We start from the raw sequence: 22,196 nt of genomic DNA on the forward strand, positions 1-22,196 counted from the left end.
ACTTTCTCTCACAAATATCAAATGAAAAATTCACGTTAAAACTTTTATTCTAATCTATTAGTTTATAATCAGCCTTTAAGTTATTGTTTCAAGAATTGTCACTTTTATGCCATAACCTCCTAACTATATTATCATGATTAATATCATTATGATTAAATAGGCAGCATAGTTAAACACTTCTACTCATCCATAGACTTCAGGGTTTCAAATTCAGTCTATAAAAAATACTAACTTGTGACTTTGGACAAGTTATTTAGCTTCTCTGTACCTCAGTTTCCTCATATGTGAATTAGGATATTATATGTATCTTAAGGTTTTTATAGGGATTAAATGAATAATTATTTAGATATTTTAGTATCTGATGCATAGTATACTAAGTTAGTAAGCAATTATTAATCATAAATAGCTAACACTTTGTTATAATAATTACTAATATCAACATATTTCAAAATGAAAGTTAAAACTGGAAAAGTGTTTTGAAGATGCCTCTGCATTCTTAGGAAATATAACATGATTCTTCCTGTTACACAGGATTCTAGGTGTAAAAGACAAAATGTTACTCTCACTGTGTCTAGATTTTTCAAAGTAATGTAAACTGTCATATTCCTAGAACCAACCTGAACAATAGAATCATACTTTTCAAAACCACTCCAGAACTGATCTCTAGTAAAAAGATAGATCCTTCTAGAAGACAACCATTGTCAGTCTGCTTACTTAAAACAAGGCTTCTGAGTTCTGAAGTCTTTTTGCCCATATGTAGCAAGGAACAGAACCAAGACCATGCAGTTTTTTAAGGCTAAGAACATGATTTCATCTGGCTAGACAGAGGAATATTTGCTCTAAGAGCTCTATTATTGTTACTGCTATTTCTGTACATTCCTCATAAGTGTGGTGGGATAATATTAATAGATCATCACCCTGTCCAGTATTCACTTTACCCATCACCCAATCCCACCAAGCAGCTAGGCATTCTGTGCATATTGTTTTGAGAGAAAGATGTGACCACAAACACACACACACACACACACACACACACACACACACACACACACACACACACACACACACCAGAGGGGAAAAAAAGGAGCCTCTTCTTAACTTTACTGTTGCAAAAGGCTTTGCTTTACAGGAACTAAAGACCCCTAGCATAGCAAGAGATTTGTACAAAACATCTTTTGTAAGAGCAAAGCTTTCCAGTGTCAAAAATAAAAATAAAAAATTAAACAAAACAAACAGATCAGAATGGAAAAGCAACTCTCAGGCTCTCCCTGCTAAATGTATGACTATCTACGGATAATTGGAGGTTTTCTGAGCTAGAACATTGAACCTGTGGGAGACAGCAGATGCCACCAGGGGACAGTAGAGCCTTTGTCATCAGAAATTATCTCACAGACAGAAATGGTGCACTAGACTTCATGCCTGAGTACTCCCAGTATGACAATATTATTCTAGGATCTGCAAATGATATGACAAAAATACAGACAGGCAGACAGGCAGGCAGATAGACACAGAAAGACAGACATATGATCAGTTTACAATAACACCGGGTAAGAGAAGATGTGTATATTTTCCTTTTCTGAGGAGTAATCGTAAGATTAATTTTAACCTTTCAGTTGTAAAAAGTGTATTTATCTGATAGAATAAAATCAATAATACAGTGATTTGCATCAAGAAAACTATTGTTTAAATCCTTAGTATTCCTTTCCTCCAAAGAAATCTAACTTAAAAGAGCTTCCTTAAAATGGTTTATAACCATTGCAAACAAAATAACTGGCACCTATTGATCATTGCTATGTGCCAGGCACTGTGTTAAGTGCTTTATATACTTTCTGTTATTTAATTCCCAAAACAACTGTCATAGGTAATCTATTACCTATTTTATATATCAAACAAATAAGTGCTAGAGATGTTAAGAAAGTCACCTGGTATAATTCTAAAGCTACTTCATTATGTACTAGAAAGGGACAACCTGACAATCTATCTTTAAACCTATAAAGTTTAAATATTGCATAAGAAAATATCATTTAAAGGGCTCATGAGCTCCTGATGACATTAACATAGAACTTGTTTTATTCTTACAGAACCTGGCTTTGATCTGGCCTCATAAAGTGGACAAGGCTTCTGTACCTTTTGTAAGATACTCTGTATAGAATGTAAACTGGGGCAAATAAAACATTTTCCATTTAAATTTTAAATTTTTCTTCTAATCACTTTACATGGAGATTAAATAATTGATGCCAATCTTCTGGCATCTCCACGAATTTCCCTAATTTGGGGCAGAGATTGAAAGCAAAAGAAACTAACAGATATGTAAGTAGCAAATCCTGGTGACTTGCAGAAGGGTTACACTAAGTACAAGAGTTTATATAGAGAGGGTCTGTAAGGGCCTATTGATTGACAGAGACATTTGAGACATGTTGAGGATAAATCAATTAGGATTTTTAGCAAGGTTAACATTAAAAGATTTGCATTTTAAAAAGACTCTTCTGGTTCTAGCATGGAGAACAAAATTGAAGGGAGCCGTGATGGATACAAGAAGGGCAGTTAGCCAGTTACTGGTGGTAAGAGATGAGTTTAGCTCATGCTAAAATGGTGATAGTAACAATGGATAAAAATTGATGGACGAGAAAGGCATAAGTGGGGAGGGAGAAACCAAATGTTCTAAGTAATAGATTGGATATGGGATGTGTCAGAAGAATGGCTTTCTGGGATGCACACTTGGAAAGATGGTGCAGCTATTTACTGATATGGGGGACACTGGAAGAAGATAATATTTGAGTTTGTTCTTGGACGCACTGAATCTGAGGTAACTTTAAGACATTCAAGTGGAGATGTTGAATGGTTAATTGGATATATACTAGGAGAAGTCTAAGATCAAGCTAGAAATTTAGATGTCATTAGTATTAGAGATGATAATTTCATGGAGACAGGTGTGATTGCTGGCGGGGAGGAGAGTAGAGGTGAGTAGAGAAGAGGTCCTAGGAAAGAACCTTAAGTAGCTGCAATGTTTAAAGGCCAAGGAGAGAAGGATATGTCTGCAATGGATGCAGTGAAGAAAAATAGGAAGACAAACTAGGAAGAGGATATAGTATCGTGGAATCTAGGAACAGGGAATGTTTCAAGGAGAGTGAAGAACAGGTTGACTGTCGAACCTGAGAGGTTAAGTAAAAAGAGGACTGATAAACATCCACTGGACTTAATGACATGGAGGTCTCTGATGACTTTGTCAAGATGTTAATAGTCTAATAGATATTACATCAATATTCGAATATTATATCTCTAATGGAATAATTTGGGGTAATTAATGTCTTAAATTCACAGTTATTTATTCCCGATAATCTTAACATTATTTTTGCTGTCCTTAAATTTATTAAAAATGATAAGTACAATATAGAATTCATATAAACATATAAATGTCTTTGGAAAAAGAATTTATTTCCATAGCAAGATCCACTTCCTTTAGCAGAATGATTTGTAGAAATTGAAACTAAAACATAACTGAATATCTATGTGTGGCAGGTACTTTTACTTATCTTATATGTATCTTCTGTATCCTAATATCAATTTCAACTATTCTTGATAAATATTGATTACTGGTGGAGACGGTTTGAAGTTCAAAAGGGTGAGCTGGCACATAAAAGTTATTGGGTCCTCTTTCCTATATCATATCTCACCAAAGTTGATATGTCCAAAATTGAACTGTCATGTGCAAGTCCCCAGACTCAAATTACATCCATCTCTTACCTTCTCTAGTTTTTAAAGGTATCATGAGCTATAAATAGTCAAGATCTCACTCTGCAGAAACCATCTGGAACACAGTAAGTATTCAGTAATGTTCATTGTCACAGTTTGTCATTTTTCCCTCTGTGATACCTCTCGATCCTGTTCAGGAGCTTTTGTACTTAACCAAAATATTCACTAATGGGTCTGCCATCTCAAGGTTCTTCGCTAATGTATAAGAAGAACATTAAATAACATGGTGGATGGCATTCCTGATAATACCAAAAACAAAGAATATACTGCTATCCAAGAGGTTTTCTTGTATTGACCCTCAAAAACAACTGTACAGATGAACTGTTGTTATTTTTACAGGTGGCCAGAATAGTATTGTCTATCGAGGTATATAAATTTCTAGAATTTGAATTTGAAGGATGGATATGATTAGCAAAGCCACAGAGTGTAATGGTTATTATGTTCCTTATGCAATTCCTGCTGACTTTTCCGTATTATCAGCTAAGCTTTTAACAGTCTGTATTGTAGCTACATCACTAGTGACAACATGAAATGAAGGATTTCTGTGCTGTTGATTGAAGATTAATTTAAATGTCCTGGATACAAGATCAGTGGGCAGCAAAGAAATGGAGTTGTATTTTTTCCCACAGAATGGAATATCTCACCTCACTAAGAAGGAAGTTTTCAGAGAGGGTTATGACTTTTCTTGAACTGCAACAATGGATCTATTTAAATCCTGGAACTCTGTTGAAAGCCCCAGAAATCTATACTACAAAGAACCATCCAAAAGTGTTAACTTTAGCTATAAAAACTGTGAGGCTGGTGTTTTGATCTCATTTTGCAGAGAAAGAAACTGGCTTAGAGAGGCTAAAGAACTGTACCTCAAGGTCAAATTGTCACAGCTGTCCTTGCTTCTATTGCAGGCCATAAAATATGCCCCGTAGGGCACAAAAAGCATCACTCTATTCTACCTGGATGTTTGGGAACATCTGCCAATAATCAAAATTTTGTTTTTATCGTTAGTGATGTGAGTTGATGCTTTTCAGAAAATTTAGCCAACACATTCAGTTACTTCTTGAACATTTCCTTAAAAGTGATGATTGTGGAAGGAGGCTGTGTGTTCAGGTCATATATAAAATAAAATATTTTAAGCTTAAAAATGGAGAGTTTAGATGACAATGATAGATTACACAATTAAGTTGGAATTTGATTTAGGAAAACAATTCCTGTGCGTTCAATTCTTAAGACATGCTAGATGAGGACTCCATTTATTTGATTTACTTTTATGTTTAATAAAATACTCAAATATAATAAAGTGATAATATTTGCTGAAATACTTCTATTAGTAGTATAATATACTGGGAAACACTCGTTATTGTTTAGCAGACATTATTCAGTACCTAACATGAGCCAGGCCTGGCACATAATTATAAGAATGAGAAATAGAATTGCTGTTTTTAAGGAGTTCACTGTTTGATAAAAGAGACATCATTATAACATAAGTATAATGTAGAGGTAGACTCAAGATACTATGGGCAAAAGTTGGGAGATCCAACTTTGGAGATCTCTCACAATTTTATAGCAATTAACAAAATATGACAAAAATTGTGTATTTAGATACGTTCACTTTGCTATTAGTAAAAAAAAAAAAAAAGTATAGTGTTCATTGAAAAGACATTAATAAATACACTTTCTGAGTGCCAGATTTAATCTTTCCACAAATATATCCTAGCTACATTTTATATGCTGGCACTGGCCACTTACAATTATGAGATAGAAAGAGGAATTAGAAAATAGTCCTGCTCCCAATGAATTACAGTCAAGTGCAAAAGGTCGAAAGTGATATGTCCTCATCACATGCAAACCTGGTAAGCTAACTGGCTACAAACTACTCATAGAGAAGATGGCAATAGTCTAGTTACAACAATAAATCATCTTGATTGTTTAATTTGTACCACGCACTGCATGTTCCCAGCCTGCCTATTCAGGATGTCCTATTTTCCTCATTTTACACATAAGAAACTGAGCCATAAAGAGTTATTTTCCCATGTTCATATGCTAATAGGGGATAGAACTAATCTCACATTTGTTACTTCTAAATATTTATCAATGACATTTCTTCTACTAAATTCGAGCCAAACATTATTGGCCATTTACTGAGCATGATACTACTGTAAAAAAAATGATCAGGAACAAATTTTGTGTGTAATTAAACATAAATACTATAATATGACAACATAAATGCAATAGTAAAAATATATAAAATATGCTACTGAAAACATGTAGGTGGAAGCAGCATTCCCTAGGGATGTCAGGACAGTTTTCAGAAAAGGAGTGTTTTAACCTGAGGTTTAATTACTTTATTCAGTATTTTACATGTATCCAGCGTGTTTGTGTGTTGGGGGTTGTATGTGCATGTACACATGTGTGAGCACCATAGCATAGTTCAGGAGTAGACATCATTTGGCCAACAGACAAGGAATATTTTAAGGTAGAAGAATCCATTTGTGTTAAAGATTGGAATCATGAAAGAACATAGATTATTCAGAAAAAAAACTAGATAATATCGTTTGAGGAAACAGTAACTACAGGGCAAGAAGTTGGAATGGTAACTTGGCATCACATTAAGAATACTTAATGGACTTGTCTTAACATCCATTTTCTGGCTTGAGGAAGCTATCAGTTATTTTAAAACTATTTCTGGTGTAAGAAAAAAAGAGACATGAGAGCCTGAAATTGGGCAACATCAACTTGATGGATAGTCACTGAACTGAGCACTATAGCAGTGGTAGGATGCTGAAGGCTTGCTAATGAACTGGAAACAGAGAACGAGGGGTGAGATAAAATAGTTGAAGAGGATGCTGCAATTTTTAGCTTAGTTCAGTCCATAGATGGTGATGCCCTTATCAAGACAAGGAAATACAAAAAGAGGAACAAGTACAGTAGCCTGAAGAGAGATGAGAGGGTGAGAGCTGAGGAAAAAAAAAAAACAAATTTGGTTTGTATTGCTCTAACGTAATGTAACTAAGTAGAACAAGAGAGTTAAAAATTGTGAGCATGTCATTTAATTTGCTTTGAATACCGAAGGATTTAGGATTTATAACTACAGAATTAGTTCAATTTTTAAATTCTTAAACATTTTAATAATAAATAAGCTTCCAGTCAAAACCTGTAATTTTTTTTATTCAAAATCAAGATTAAAAACTAATTTTCCTTTCAACTAAAGGGTTCAAATTATACATACATTTTGTTACTATTTCTGTAGAATAGAGCACAATTTATATCTTTTCCACATGAATGAGTTCAAACAAATAATTTCAGAATTCATTTTAAAGCATCATTGAAGAATACAATATGAGTTATTATATCAGCAATAATGAAGAAAAGAACAAAACAAATATTTTATGAGGTAATAATATTTATTTTCCAAAATATTTTATAAGTAAAGAAAAATAAATTTTAATAATGCATCAATTATTATAGAATGCAAGTTTTTCTTATTTTGAACTGTCATGCTTTCTTTTAGACTCTTTCAGTGTATAACTTTAAAAAATAAAAGAAACATTTTGCTTTTTTTAGTTTTTTTTTCTTAATTTTTAAATAGATATTATCCCATGATATTTGACACCACTTTTTAAATTAAGAGTGAACTTACTTCTACTTAACTCTTAATTCTGGCAAATTGTAACTATAATAAAATAATAATAAAACCTCTATAAAGGTCTTTATCCTTCTAACTATGTTGTATGTCTCTACATACTATTATTAAATTGTTTCTATGCAAAGTTGTATTTTGCTGATTAGAATATTTCTGAATTATATCAACTTTTACTTAACTGTACAAATACTAAAGGACATATTGAAATGGAGAATTATTAACATTGTACTGTGGTACCTTTTTTGAAGACACTGAGTTTGTGACTCCTGATAGAGAATTTCTGAGCAGCTATATCAAAAAAACTTGTAAACATAAAATCATCCCCTAGGATAAGTTATGTTTAGCTATAGGGTGACAAATATCTTTAATCTAGAATAGTCAATTTATGGTCTTGACGTATATGCATTTATGAAATTTTAATAGTGTGTCAAGTACATGCAGGACAATATATGATTTCACTTTACATATTTTTTAGTCCATATTGGGCAATAGGAAAGAATACATGTTCTGAGTTAGACAGCCTGTGCTAATTGGATCCAAGTTACTAAATATCTACTTTTTAAAAAATCAGTTTTCTTATTTAAAATTGGAATAATAATTATAACTACTCCAAGGGTAATTATTAGAATTAAATGAGTTAAAGCCTGTAGAATATCGAGGGAAAAAAGTAAAGGGTATGCTGAGAGCAGGGAATAAATGCTTTTAGTTTCTTCATTTTTCTAAATAAGAATAGAAAGAATGCTGTAGATGTTAAATAAATAGAACAAATTCAAAAACAGCTGTTGACATTTATTTTAGCTCATATGTAAATTTCTACGTACATATCTCTTTATCAACACATACATAAAGTTAGCTAAAGCAGACATAAAGACTATCTATGATGATTACATGAAATGAATTATTCTAAGTAGTCATATCCCAGATTCCTAGTGACAATGAATAAAAGATCTCATGATATTTATAAAATCTAAAGGCTGTGTTTTTCATTCTTCTGAGTGTGCTTAAAGAACATGTTAAAGAACAAACAAAAAACGCCTCTCTCATATCCTAGTAAATAACCAAGGAAACGAACACCAAAATCTAAAACAGTCAAAGTCATTTAGGGATCTGTAACTTCTAAAGTAACAACAGTTGATCATTCTCCACATGTCCCCACATCTAGTGGAGATTGTAACCAAAAATATCATTTATTCCTAAATTTAAAAATGTCTATGCATAGTAGGGAAGAAATAAAAGTTATTTTTAATTATAAAAGTGTTAATGAGTAAAAAAGCCAAAAAAAATTGTGTTGTTTTCTTCTTTCTGGTCTCTGCAGTCAATCGCTGGATCTGCTAATCATTGTTTCAAATGTGCCCCCAACTCTAGTGGAGAAAAGAAGATCTGGCCGAGTAATGGATTTTTGTTGAATTATATATTTATTTTCATATGGCTATAATTTTTTATTGGATGAGATCATTTAAGTCATTACAATGTTTGGATGAAACATAATTTAAAACACTGTCTTAATAATTTAGCTAGCTTGCTCTTTTTCAGAAAAGATATCTTTATTTGAAATATGTGAAGATTCTGAGAATACTTTCTAATAGGAATGATAATTAGATGTGAGAAGATATTCTTCAGAATGCTTTGAATGATGCATCAATATAACCTCAACTGTAGCATGTAAGAAATAAATCATAACATTAATTATTTGAGTATAAGTCATGATTTTTGCGCCCCCATATTTTTCCAATAGCTCATTATCTAAGCAACCCAGCTAGTCTAAAGAATGCTATTTCTCAAAGTGATGTATCTAGATGCCTAAAGCTTATTCTTTCAAAAACAGATGATAAATTTTAAACAATATATCTTTTAAATTAGTCTAAAATATGTGCCATGCCCCTCTGCCTTTGAACTGTTTACATCGAACACGATTGAGAATATTATTGTCGACTCAAGTTGTGATTGTTTATTAAGCTACCTGTTCTCACATATTCTGAATGCTATCAATGATTATTAAAATATCTTTACTATTGCACTCTTAACTACCCTAACCTAGCCCGCTATCATTTCACAATTTCTATATTGGTATTTATTTATTATTCTGTCTTTTATTGAGTTCAGATTGACAGATGTCAATTGTCTCTGTTTATCTGCCTCTCTCTCGCAAAAGATCTCCCACTTCTGAGTTGCGGGGAGAAGTTGCAGGTAGATAACTAACCTCTTAGTAATTGTGGGTCAAATAAAATACAATAGACACTGACGAAGGGAGGAGTGATTCACTTATAATAAAGGCATGTGTGTTTTATAACAATGATTTGTGGGCATTTTATGAAATTTAAGCTTGGGCTGTCACATTAAATATCCTGTGAATGAGGTGATTATCAATATTTGTGCATGGAATATCAATCATGCAGTGTCTTATTCACATCTTCAAAAGTGGTTTAACTCACATAAAAATAATAGCTGATTACACCTGAAAATTTTAAAATTATGCCTATGTCTTAGCTGCTTTAATGTCATCTGTTGGGGTAGGCTTTCTTTGATTACTCTACCCAAAAGAGATGATACTCTCTTCAACCTCTAAATTTTATTCTTCTTTATTTTTCTTCAAGGCATTATCTAATATGTTCATTATGTGTCAAATTTCTACTGAATTTAAGCTCCACGAGGCTAGGAAATCTATTTTTCAGCGACATAATTCTAGTTAGACAGAAAGCACTCAAGGCATTTTACTTAATAAAAACTTCATACAAGCAAAATCATGATGCCCCTTTCCCTATGATTAGGTGAAATTTATGAAGACTAAAAATGGCAACTTGAAAGTATGATTTCATATCAATTTATATAACTTATACCTCTTAAGTGGATATGAAGATATGAATGGAAAAACTAGACAACTTTCAAGTGTCACAAGAAATGTATCACTTTGAAAGAAGCTTTGACTTCATATAACATTGGTTTTGAAACACAAGCTTGGACAGATAATTTAATCTTTCTAGGATTGTGGAGAACTAAATGATATAAGCCATCTCAAACATTAAAGATCATGAACATTTCATGAATAATAAATATTCTACATGAGTGAGGTGAGTGGCCACAGTTAGTAGGGCAAGTCATAGAAAGGCCAGAGGTTTACATTTCCTATTCAAAGAGCATAGTTTAATAATGAAGCTCAGACTATGGAATGATACAGACTAGTTTGAATCCTATTATTGCTGTGTGATCTCTGAGCAAGATATTTAACATTTAGAACCACACTTCCTCATCTTGAATCTTGGCATAATGATGTCAATCTTGTGTTGCTTCTAATAGAATTAACTGTGCATTTGCTAGTGCAGTCAGCATAGCAGGCACGTGTCTGATTTTTTTTTTTTTGTAGATTTTTAAAACTCTGTTAAGTTATGCTTAAGCATGGAAATTTCAAATCTCTTTTTAAAAAGTTTTATATTCATATCAAAATTGAGCAGAAGACACAGAGAATCCCCATACACTCCCTGCCCCGTGGGCACCCGTAGCTTCCCTCACTATCAACATCTTGCACCAGAGTGGTACATTTCTCACAATCGGTGAACCTACGACGAGATGTCATAATCACCCAAAGTTCATGCTTTACATTAGTGTTCACTCCTGCTATACATTCTGTGGGTCTGACTAGTGTGTAATGACATGTATCCATTATTATAGTATCGTGCAGATTAGTTTCACTGCTCTAAAAATCCTCTGTGCTCCAGCTATTGGTCTCTCCCTTCCTCACTAACTCCTGATCTTTTGATTGTCTTCACAGTTTTACCTTTTACAGAATGTTGGAATCATATAGTATATAGCCTTTTTCTAAAATTATTTTAATTAGTTTCAAGTATACAGAACATTGGTTAGACGTCTATACAGTTTGTAAAATGATCCCCCTAATTGCTCCCTCCTTCCCCTCCTCATCCTCCACCTAGCCAATGTATTCATTCTAATTACATTCCCTATGCTGTGCTCCCCATGCTCGTGACCATCCATTAGCTACTAATTTGTACTTCTTTAACCTTTCACCCTATTCTCCCAGCCCCTCAAACTCCCCTCCCTTCTGTCCATCACCAAATTGTCCACTGTATTTGTAAGTCTGTTTTTGATTAGTTTGTTCTTTTTATTCTTTAGATTCCACACATAAGTGAAGCCATATGTTTATCTTTCTCTGTCTGACTTAAATAGTTTCTAGGTCCATCAAAGCAATATCTTTTTCCATCCTCTTCTTTTTAGTCTGTGTGCGTGTGTTTTAATCTGAAGTGAGCCTCTTATAGGCAACATGTAAGGGTCTTGTTTTCCTTTCCATTCATCCACTCTACCTTTTGGTTGGAGTACTTAATTCTTTTCCATCGAGGCACTTATGGATAGAAATATAGTTGTTAACAGTCTTTATTCCAGTTTTTGATACATGTTTTTTCTTCTTAAAGAAGTTCCTCCAATACTTCCTGTAATACTGGATTGGTGGTAATAAATTCCTTTAGCTTATTTTTCTCTGGGAAACTCTTTGTCTGTCCTTCAACTCTAAATGATAGCTTTGCTGGATAAAGTATCCTTGGTTGTAGATCCTGGATTTATAGCACATCGAATATGTTGTGCCAAGCAACATATTCAAGTGTCCTGCATAGTTTCTTCTGAGAAGACAGCTGCCAGTCTTATGGGTGCTCCCTTGCAGGTAAGTTACTGCTTTTAAGATTCTCTCTTTGTCTTTAAGCTTTGGCATTTTTCTTATGATGTGTCTTGGTGCGGGCATCTTTGGGTTCCTGGTGTTGGGAACACTCTGAGCTTCCTGGGGTTTTATATCTCTTTCCTTCACCAGGTTAGAAAAGTTTTCCATCATTATTTCTTCAAATATCTCTTCAACATGTTGTTTTCCCTCATATACCCCTGTGACATGGATATTTTTACATTTAATGGTGTCCCATAGGCTCCTTAAATTATTATTATAGTCTTGGGTTATTTTTTCTTGCCATTCTATTTGAGTGTCCTTGGCTTTCCCATCCTCTCTATAGGTCATTTGCTCCTCTTCTTTATTCACTTTGTTTATTCCATTTAATATACTTCTCATCTCAGATAATGAGTTCTTCATTTCAGACGGGTTCCCTTTTATAATTTCCATTTGCATTTTTATGGTTTTTATCTCTTGTTGAAGTTCTCATTCAATTTATCTACACTTCCCAAAAATTCATTGTGCATCTTTTGAACTCCGCATCTGTTATATTGCTTGACTCCATGATTTCTGTATATCTGTTCTGTTTTCTTATATAGTTTCCGCTTCTTTGTCTTCCCATTTTACCTGCCTTTCCATGTCTGTTTCTATGTACTAAGCAAAGCTCCGAAGTCTCCCGGTCTTATTAGTGTGGATTTGTGAAGTAAGTGTCCAGTGGCACATCCCAAGAGGGGTCCGGCTGCAGGCCAAATTTAGCCCAAAGCTCTGCCCCTCCAGGGCTACCTGTTAAGATTCAGCAAGCGATCCACAGATGCTGTGCTTATAGTTGCCTCGAAAGGCCACACCAGAAACCGAGGCCAGCTGCCTCCAGTATGAGTCTAGGCGCTGCTCAGCAAGAAGCCCCTGTCTGACCAAGGACACACCTGGATGTGCCATGGGTGGGGCCATGACTTGGGAGAGGCGGGGCTTCAGGGAATCCTCTGGGCAGAGTGACCTCTCTTATCCAGTGAGATGATGTCGTGGCTATGGCCATGCTGTATCCCTGCACTGGGAGGGGTTGGGCTCAACAGGAAACAGTGGATACCACTGGCACTTCTGTACCCAGCGCGTCTCACCTAAGCCCTCATTCCAACAATGTCTCCTAAGCCCTCACTCCAACAATGTCTCCCTGTACAGCCCTTGTGCCTCCACGTGCAGCCGAATAGGCACTGGTGCTCAGAGCCAGCAGGTCCGACGCTGAGAAAATTCGCTCGCGGATGCAGCCTCTTTAAGAAACGTCTGCTTCTGCTGCTGCCACAGCCTCCATCTCACTCAGCCGCTCGGGACTGGGACCGGGCAGCCCTGCATCCTTGCCCCATCCTACCTTCTGCCGTTGCAGGGTGCTTTCTTGGATTTCTTCACAGTTGTATGGCTTGTTTCTCTGATCTCGGGCAATTTTTCCTTGCTGCTGCTCGTTGTTTCGGTTACAATTCTGATTTGGTCATCAGAGGGATGAACAGAGCCTCTGTCATCTATGCCATTTTTTTCTCTAGTATATTGCCTTTATGATATCTCTTTGAAAACTAACTTCATAGATGAACGTGGTGGTGATAAAGACTGTTAGACCTGATTCAATGCCATGAAGCTCCATACACTCATTGTTAATGTCCAGGGATGAATAACGAAAATACATGCATAACAGAGGTAGACAGCAGAGTGCCAATTTGTTAATTAAAAATAAGAATTTATTGTTCCGGTGACCAGACTAACCAGCACATTCATTTCATATAGGCATTCTTAGATGATGAGTCACATGATCATCAAAGTCATTTTCTATACTTCCCACGAGACATCCCTATCCAGGGAAATGGAAAACTTGAATTGCATATGGTCGTTACTTATTTTTTCCTCTAAGGACACTTATATGAGGCCAGATCACAATCCGAAGTTAACTTGGTAAGCATGAAACCAGTAAAAACTGGGAAAATTGATGTAAGTAAATTTTCATGACCTAGTATACCCATTTCACAGTGGGTAATGTTTTGTAAAGGGAGTTAGTATCCTTTGCCGGTTAGAAGCACAGTGCCTGGAAAACAGGATGCTCATAGTAAATGTTAGCTGCTACAGTAATGATAACAATTACTCTCCAATCCACTGGAATTGGCTTAAATGGCCGTACTAAATTTTTTAAATTACTTATGATTATAGAATTAACCAATTCCCTTTTGTAATGAAACATGTCACCTCTCTTTTATTATATGAACGTATTCCAGCAAACTATGCTGCATAAAGATGTCCTTGCATATCTGTGCTCTTAAGGATTTTAGACTGACCTTCTGATTTATCTCTTTGTGGGAGTAGGAGAAATCTGTGTCCCCAGAAGCACCGTTTCATAAATGAACAGTAAATGTTTTGTAATGCATATGGAAATTGAAACCATCTCCCAAAGATGTTTCAGAGGGACTCTGACCAACTGATGGAGCATTTAGGCTGGGATCCAAATTTGCTCAATTCAGAAGTTAGATCACTCCGACGAATAACGTTGGAGGCCAAGGCTTTGAATTGAGCCACTTTCTCTCTGTAAGCTTCTGTTTCGTAGCAGTGATCCCAACCCATCCTGTATGCCAAGTGATAGATAGATATTAAAAAATGGGCTGCAGTAGTGTTCTGGAAAGCGACTTGACAACTGCATTTTCTGAAGCAAATGTGGAATCTTCCAACATTTGTAAAGTGCGCAATTGATTACAGGAAACACGGCAGTTTTCATGGTGTAAATTTGGAAGACGCAGGTTCAGGTTGCCATGTTTCAGAAGGGTGTGTATATGCTGAGGAGATCTCAAAAAGTTGCAATACACCAAGTGATATGGTTTTTCAGCACTGTGCTTTTTTAGTTGCTACAAAGGGGCGATAGGATAACTCTACCATGTCCAGTCACTCAGCAGCCCGTGAAAAGGGAACCGGGTTTTGAATAGTGGCATTCTGTAATTTAGAAGTCTGGCATACGATTTGCTGCTAGCATAGGTGTACTTTGGGATGTCTAAGGCAGCACATATACAGTATAGAGGAAGAGATTACACTTCTTACCTGTACTTCATGAAATACATTTTGTAATTGAACTAACACTTTGCTCTCGTGTTCAAAATCGGAAGAAAGTGTAAATCCAGTCTCACACCACTGTGGCTTTTTTATTTTGTGACTTGTCTTCAATACCAAAGATCTGGTAGGAAACATTCTTTAGAGATCAGTTGTCATGACTTACCATCATCCATACAGTCTGCATGTGCAGGTAGTAATAATGTGGGAGTGTCCTTGTCATGTATGAGAGCAGATCTTTACAGCAGTCCTCTGCAGTGTCCCATTGCCGAGCAGAACAGCAATCTGCTGGGTCTTGCCAGTTGAGAGACTGTTGAACCCCATGAGAAATCTTTCTGGTGAACATGTGCTTGTAATGTCCTCAGCTACTCCATGCCAGAAATGAAAAGGAAGTGATTGGTGGGATGCATATTGTAAGTGAAGGTCTTCTCCAAAGTCTTTTCAGAGTGAACACTGACACACTGGTGAAGCCATCACCCAGAACCCAATACGCTTCCTCAGTGTATTAGATCACTCTGACGAAGAATGGTGGCAGCAAAGGCTTTCAATTGAGTCGCTTCCATTTGGTAAGCTTCTGTTCGAAGCAGTGCTCCAAAGTCACCCTGTATACCAAGTGAGATAGAGATATTTTGAATGGGCTGAAGAATTGTTCTAAGAAGCCACTTGAGAAGTGCAGTTTCTGAAGCAAATTTGAAATCATCCAACAACTACGGTGTGTGAAATCAGCTACGGAAACCTAGCAGTTTTCACAGCGGAAATTCATACGAAGCGTGTTCAGGCTGCCGTGTGGGAACCTATATCCTGAAGAGAACTCAATTAGTTGGTATTAAAAAATGTATTGTTTTTCAACACTATGATTCTTTTGTTGCCTAAAAGAGGTGAATGGAAGACCATAAGCTTTAGGGACAGGCAGCAGCACATCAAAGGGAACAGGTTTGTGAATACCTGTTTTTGCGAATCCAGAAATCTAGGAAATGATTTGCTGCTAGTATCACTATATGCTGGAAAGGCTGAGGTTGCACTTACAAAATACAGAGGAAGGGATTACAGTTCTTACCTAGACTTCATGTAATACATTTTCTATATGGAAAAGCTCTTGACTTCTGTGTTCTAGGCCGGAATGAAGTTCCACCCAGTCTCATATGATGCAACCCATCTTCAGTACCAAAGTGCTGGTAGGAAACATTCTTTAGAGATTCATCGTTGTGAACTTATCATCAATACTGTCCACAGGTGCAGGTCTTAACACTGTGGAGTCTCTTTATTATTGATGAAAGATGTTAACAGCCATCTGATCCAGTGTCTTTTTGCCAAGGAGTACAGAAATCCACTTTATCTCGCCTGTTGCATCATGTGTGAATGTAATGAGCAAACTTACTGGTGAGGAAGGGCTTGCAATTGTTTCTTCAACAATATCATCCCCAAAATGAACAGAAATAGACTGGTGGAATCAATATTGAAACTGAAGGAGTTCTCCCAAAGATTTTCCAGATCTGACTCTGACACATTGGTGTGGTCTTGCACCAGCGATTCAAATATGTTTCATTGGTGTGTTAGGTCACTCCAATGAATAATGTTTGAAGCAGTGGCTTTCCATTGAGCTGCATCCATTCTTCAAGCTTTGGTTTCATTTTGGTGCTATGAGCACATCCTATGTGTCATGTGATCAATAGATAATTTGAATTGCCTGTAGTATTATTCTAAGGGGCGACTTGACATCTGCAGTTTATGAAGCAATGTTGATCTCTTCCAACATCTACAAAGTGTGAAAGCAGTTAGGACAAACCAGCAGAAACCTCAAACCATTGAGATAAACAATGTAGTATGGTGTTTCAATACTTTGGTTCATCTGTTGTCATGAAGAGGATATAGAAAAACTATAAACTTTAGAGGAGCTCCATAGGACATGCAATGAAGACATTTTTTGGAATACCTGTATTCTGTCATCTGAAGTCCAGTCAATGATTTGGTGCTAGTATTTGTGTATGCTGTGAAGTCTAAGGCGGCACTCTAACAATGTAGGGGAAGAAATTGCTGTTTTATCTGTAATGCTTAGAATACATTTTTGATATGAGCAAGCTCTTTTTCCTAGCATTCTTGACAAGAGCAAAGATTATTCCCAGTCTAATATGACTGTAGCTCTGTTTATGATGTGTCCTGTTTCAGTCCCAAAGAGCTGGTGGGATATACTCTTTAAAGATCCATACTTTCGAACTTGCCATCTGCCTAGACTGCAGATGTAGCTACAGAGGTAACTTGCTTTTAGTTTATAGTAGCAGCTCTTTATCAGCTTTCTTATACAGTGTGTCTTTGCTGAAGAGAATGGAAAACCACTGTGTCTGGTATGTAGTGTCACAGGCGAATGTGAGGAGAAATCTTTCTGGTGAGAATGTGCTTGTAACTGTGTACTCAGAAACCCCTTTCCATAAATTGAGAGTATATCTGTTGTGAAATACATATGGAAATTGAAACCAGCTTTTAAAGAGGTTTCAGAAGAGACACTTACAAATTGGTGGAGCCTCAAAGCTTGGATGCAAACACACTTCTTAGGAAAAATGCTTGAGGCAATGGGTTTGAGTTGAGCCACTTCCATGCTGCAAGCTTTTGTTTCGTCATGGGGCTCCAAACATATCCTATATGCCAAGTGATAAATAGATAATCTGAATTTCCTGCAATATTGTTCTAAGCGGCGACTGACATCTGCAGTGTGTGAAGCAAACTTTGACTCTTCCAACATCTGTAAAATGTGAAAGCAATTAAGGAAAACTGTCAATTTTCATTGTAGAAATTTGTACGAAGTGGGCTTAGGCTGCCTTGTTTTTGAAGGGAGCGTATATCCTGAAGGAACCTCAAATCATTGTGATATACAATGTGGTACATTGTGTCAATACTGTGGTTCATTTGTGCCATTAAGAGGAGATGGAAAAACTATAAATTTTAGAGAAGGTCCACAGCACATGCAAAGGAAACATTTTTTTGAATACCTGTATTTTATGGCAACTATCTGGTGCTAGTATTGGTGTATGCTGTGAAGTCTAAGGTGGTACACTAAAAAGTAGTATAATGGATTACAGTTCTTACCTTTGATGTGTGTAATGCATTTGTGATTTGAGCAAGATCTTTTCCCAGTGTCCTCACCAGAGTAATGTTCAATCCCGGTCTGACATGACTGTAGCTCTGTTTATGAGACCTGTTTTTAGTACCAAAGAGCTAGTGGGAAACACTCTTTAGAGATTCATGCTCTCGAACTTACTATCTGCATAGACTGTATGAGCAGGCTCTAATACAGTGGCAGCCTGCTTGTAGTTTATATTGGTGTCTCTTTAAGAGCTTTCCTATACAGTATTTTCTTGCCGAAGAGAATGGAAGCTACTGTGTCTTGCGTGTAGTGTCAGAGGCAAAAGTGATAAAAAATCATTGTGTTGAGAATGTGCTTGTAATCCGTGTCCTCAGGAATGCCATTCCATAAATTAACAGTAAATGTGTTGTGGAATGCATATGGAAATTGAAACCATCTCCAAAGATGTTTCAGAAGAGGCACTGACACACTGGTGGAGCTCTAAGTTTAGGATCCAAATATGCATAATCAGGAAGTTAGATCACTCTGACAAATAATGTTTGAAACAATGGCCTTCCATTGAGCTGTTTACATTCTTCAAGCTTCTGTTTCACCTTGGTGCTACAAACATGTCCTATATGTCAAGTGATCAATAGATAATTTGAATTGCCTGCAATATTGTTCTAAGAGGTGACTTGACATTTGCAGTTTGTGAAGCAAACTTGATCTCTTCCAACATCTACAAAATGGAAAGTGATTAGGGAAAATTTGCATTTTTCATATTGGAAATTCGTATGAAGCGGGTTCTGGCTGCCATGTTTTAAAAAGAAGTGTATATGTTGACGAGACCTGAAAACATTGTGATCGATAATTTGTAATGGGGTTTCAATACTGTGATTCATTTGTGCCATGAAGAAAAGATAGAAATACTATAAACATTAAAAGGTTCGCAGCACCTGCAAAAAAAACATAATTTTTCATATACCTGTATTCTGTAATTTTAAGTACAGACAATGATTTGATGCTAGTATTGCTGTATCCTGTGAAGTCTAAGGTGACACTTGAACAATGTGGAAGAAAAGATTGCAGTTCTTACCCGTAATGTGTGTAATACATGTCTGATTTGAGCAAGATCTTTTCCCCAGTGTCTTGACCAGAGTAAAGTTCAATCCTCATCTAACACAACTGTAGTCTGTTTATGATGCAAACTGTTTTCAGTCCCAAAGAGCTGGTGGGAAACACTCTTTAGAAATCCATGCTCTCAAACTTACCATCTGCACAGGCTGCATAGCAGGAACTAATACAGTGGCAGCTTGTTTGTAGTTTGTAGTAGCAGCTCTTTAAGAGTTTTCCTATACAGTATTTCCTTGCCGAAGAGAATGGAAGCCACTGTGTCTTGCATGTAGTGTCACAGGTGAATGAGATGAGAAATCTTTCCAGTGAGAATATGCTTATAATCTGTGTCCTCAGGAACACCCTTCCATAAATTAACACTAAAGGTGTTGTGGAATGCATATGGAAATTGAAACCGTCTCCCAAAGATGGTGCCGAAGAGGTGCTGACACACTGATGGAGCCTTAAAACTGGATTACGAATGTGCTCAATCATGAAGTTAGATCAGTCTAAGCAAAAATGCATGAGGCAATAGCTTTGAGGTCAGCCGCTTCCACGCTGCAGGCTTCTGTTTTTGTGTAGTGCTCCAAACACATCCTATATGCAAGATATACATAGATTATCTGAATAGCTTGTTGTATGTTCTAAGTGGCGATTTCATATCTTCAGTGTATGAAGCAACCTTGGACTTTTCCAACATCTACATAGTGTGAAAGCGATTAGGGAAAACTGACAGTTTTCATAGTGGAAATTCGACGAAGTGGGTTCAGGCTGCCATGTTTTAGAAGAGAGTATATATGCTGAAAAGACATTAGACTGCTGCGATTAACAATGTGGTATGGTGTTTCAATACTTCAGTTCACATGTTGCCATTAAAAAGAAAGAGAAATACTATAAACTTTAGAGAAAGTATGCAGCACATGCAAAGGAAACTCATTTTTGAATGCCTGACTTTTGCAATCCAGAAGCGCAAGTCAACGATTTCGTGCTAGTATTGATGTATGCTGTGAAGTAAGTCAGCACTCTAATAATGTACAGAAAGGAACTGCAGTTCTTACCTCTACTTTGGGTCATACATTTTTGATTTGAGCAAATTCTTATCCCCATTGTTTTTGACATGAGTGATGCTCAATCCCAGTCTGACATAACTGCAAATCTGCCTTGACATGTCCTGTTTTCAGTACCAAAGAGCTGGTAGGAAATGGTCTTGACATCCATGCTCTTGATCTTGCCATCTGCCTAGAATGCGTGAGCAGGTAGGAATACAGTGGCAGCTTGTTTGTAGTTTGCAGTAGCGGCACACTAACAGCTTTCCTATACAGTCTTTCTTTGCCAAGGAAAACAGAAAGCCACTGTGTGTGACGTGTAGTGTCAAAGAGTAATTTGAAGAGAAATCCTTCTGGTGAGGATGTGCCTGCCTGAAAGCCTGCTTGACTCTGGGCAACTTGATGGAACTGTGTCAGACAGGGACAACAGCCATGGCCCACCTTCATGGCCTATCTTGCCATGGCTATTGCACAGCTGTGCCACATTCACAGTCTTGAACACTGACTTCAAAAAAGCACTAGGTGTGTCCAGTGAATGAGTTGCCTGGCAGTGGCTGTCCAGGCATGTGTAAATGAGTGAGTGTCTGTATGCATGTGTCTGTGAAAATAACTATGACTGTCGCTCTGTGCTTTAATGTGTGTTTGCAGATGAGGGGCTGTTGTGTGTCTGCTCTAATGTGAGGGCCAATTGGCTTGAGAGAAATCAAGTGTCTTCTGCATGTATCGATGTGTAAATGAGAGTGAGAGGTATTCTTATTTCCCCACAGGGATCTTCAATGTTTAGACGGTGGGGGTGAGGGGGGTGGGGTGGGTGGGGCATGAATGTGACAGATGAGACAGAAAGGTGAGGGGAATCATGTCTAGCATGTTGTGGAAGTTTACTGAGGGACAGATGATTATGAGACAAAGCTGGTTTCTTTCTAACACCAATACAACAGAGCCCTGGTTGAAAGACAAAAGCATGTTCTCATTGAAAATTAGAATATTGGAAACATTAAAACACAAGGCCAGACTCTCCTCTGTAAAGACTATATTTTTTGAAGAAGTAGATCTTTGGTTCCAGGCCTAGACATCTTGTTAGAAGCAAGAATGAAGACTTGGCTTGCTGGTCTAATTCTTCACCTATTGCAGGAGGTTGAGCTGAGACCTTGAGTCACAGCATTTCTTCTGTCTTTTCCTAACAGAGACTGAATTGACTACTTGTCTTCCATGAATGAAAATTGAGAGGTGTACTAGGCCCATAGCAACAAGTCCATATTTATGCACAGGAAATGAGAATAAAGACAGTCCTGTGATATCAAGCCTGACCTCCTCATAAAAATTAGAGTACAGGCCCACGCACCAAAGTTGAAGACCATCCAATTTATAAGAGACTAGATGAAATAACTACTTAAACTACACCGAGGATATCCACTATTCATAGCAAGTCATGAGGAGTACATGACCCACAATCAAAACTGGCATCACAGAAGAAAAGAAAAATAAAGGCTTCTATTTGCATCAGCAACACTCTCTCCTCTTGTGAGGATGTGGAGTGGTGGCATTGGCCCAAGGGACAAAGCCTGTGTTTTCATAACAAAAAGTAGAAAGGAATCTGGGATGCAAAGCACTAAGCCTGTCATCTCTGAAAACAAGTAGATAGGAGAACTTAACCCAAAGGGCAACCCTGACCTCATGTAAGAGAGTAGTATCGTGAAACTTAGGTCCTTATCCCCTGCCTGCATTACTAATTTGGAACCAGTGTTCTGACATTAGTTTGCAGTTGTAATCCCTTTTTCTAGAAAGTAGAGCTGAGAGTTTAAACCACAGCATTTCTCCTGACTTTCCTCAACATAGATGGAAGGGGCGGTATAAGCT

This window comes from Rousettus aegyptiacus, unplaced genomic scaffold (genome assembly GCF_014176215.1).
Source record: "Rousettus aegyptiacus isolate mRouAeg1 unplaced genomic scaffold, mRouAeg1.p scaffold_m13_p_16, whole genome shotgun sequence".
In the NCBI taxonomy this organism is placed as follows: Eukaryota; Metazoa; Chordata; class Mammalia; order Chiroptera; family Pteropodidae; genus Rousettus; species Rousettus aegyptiacus.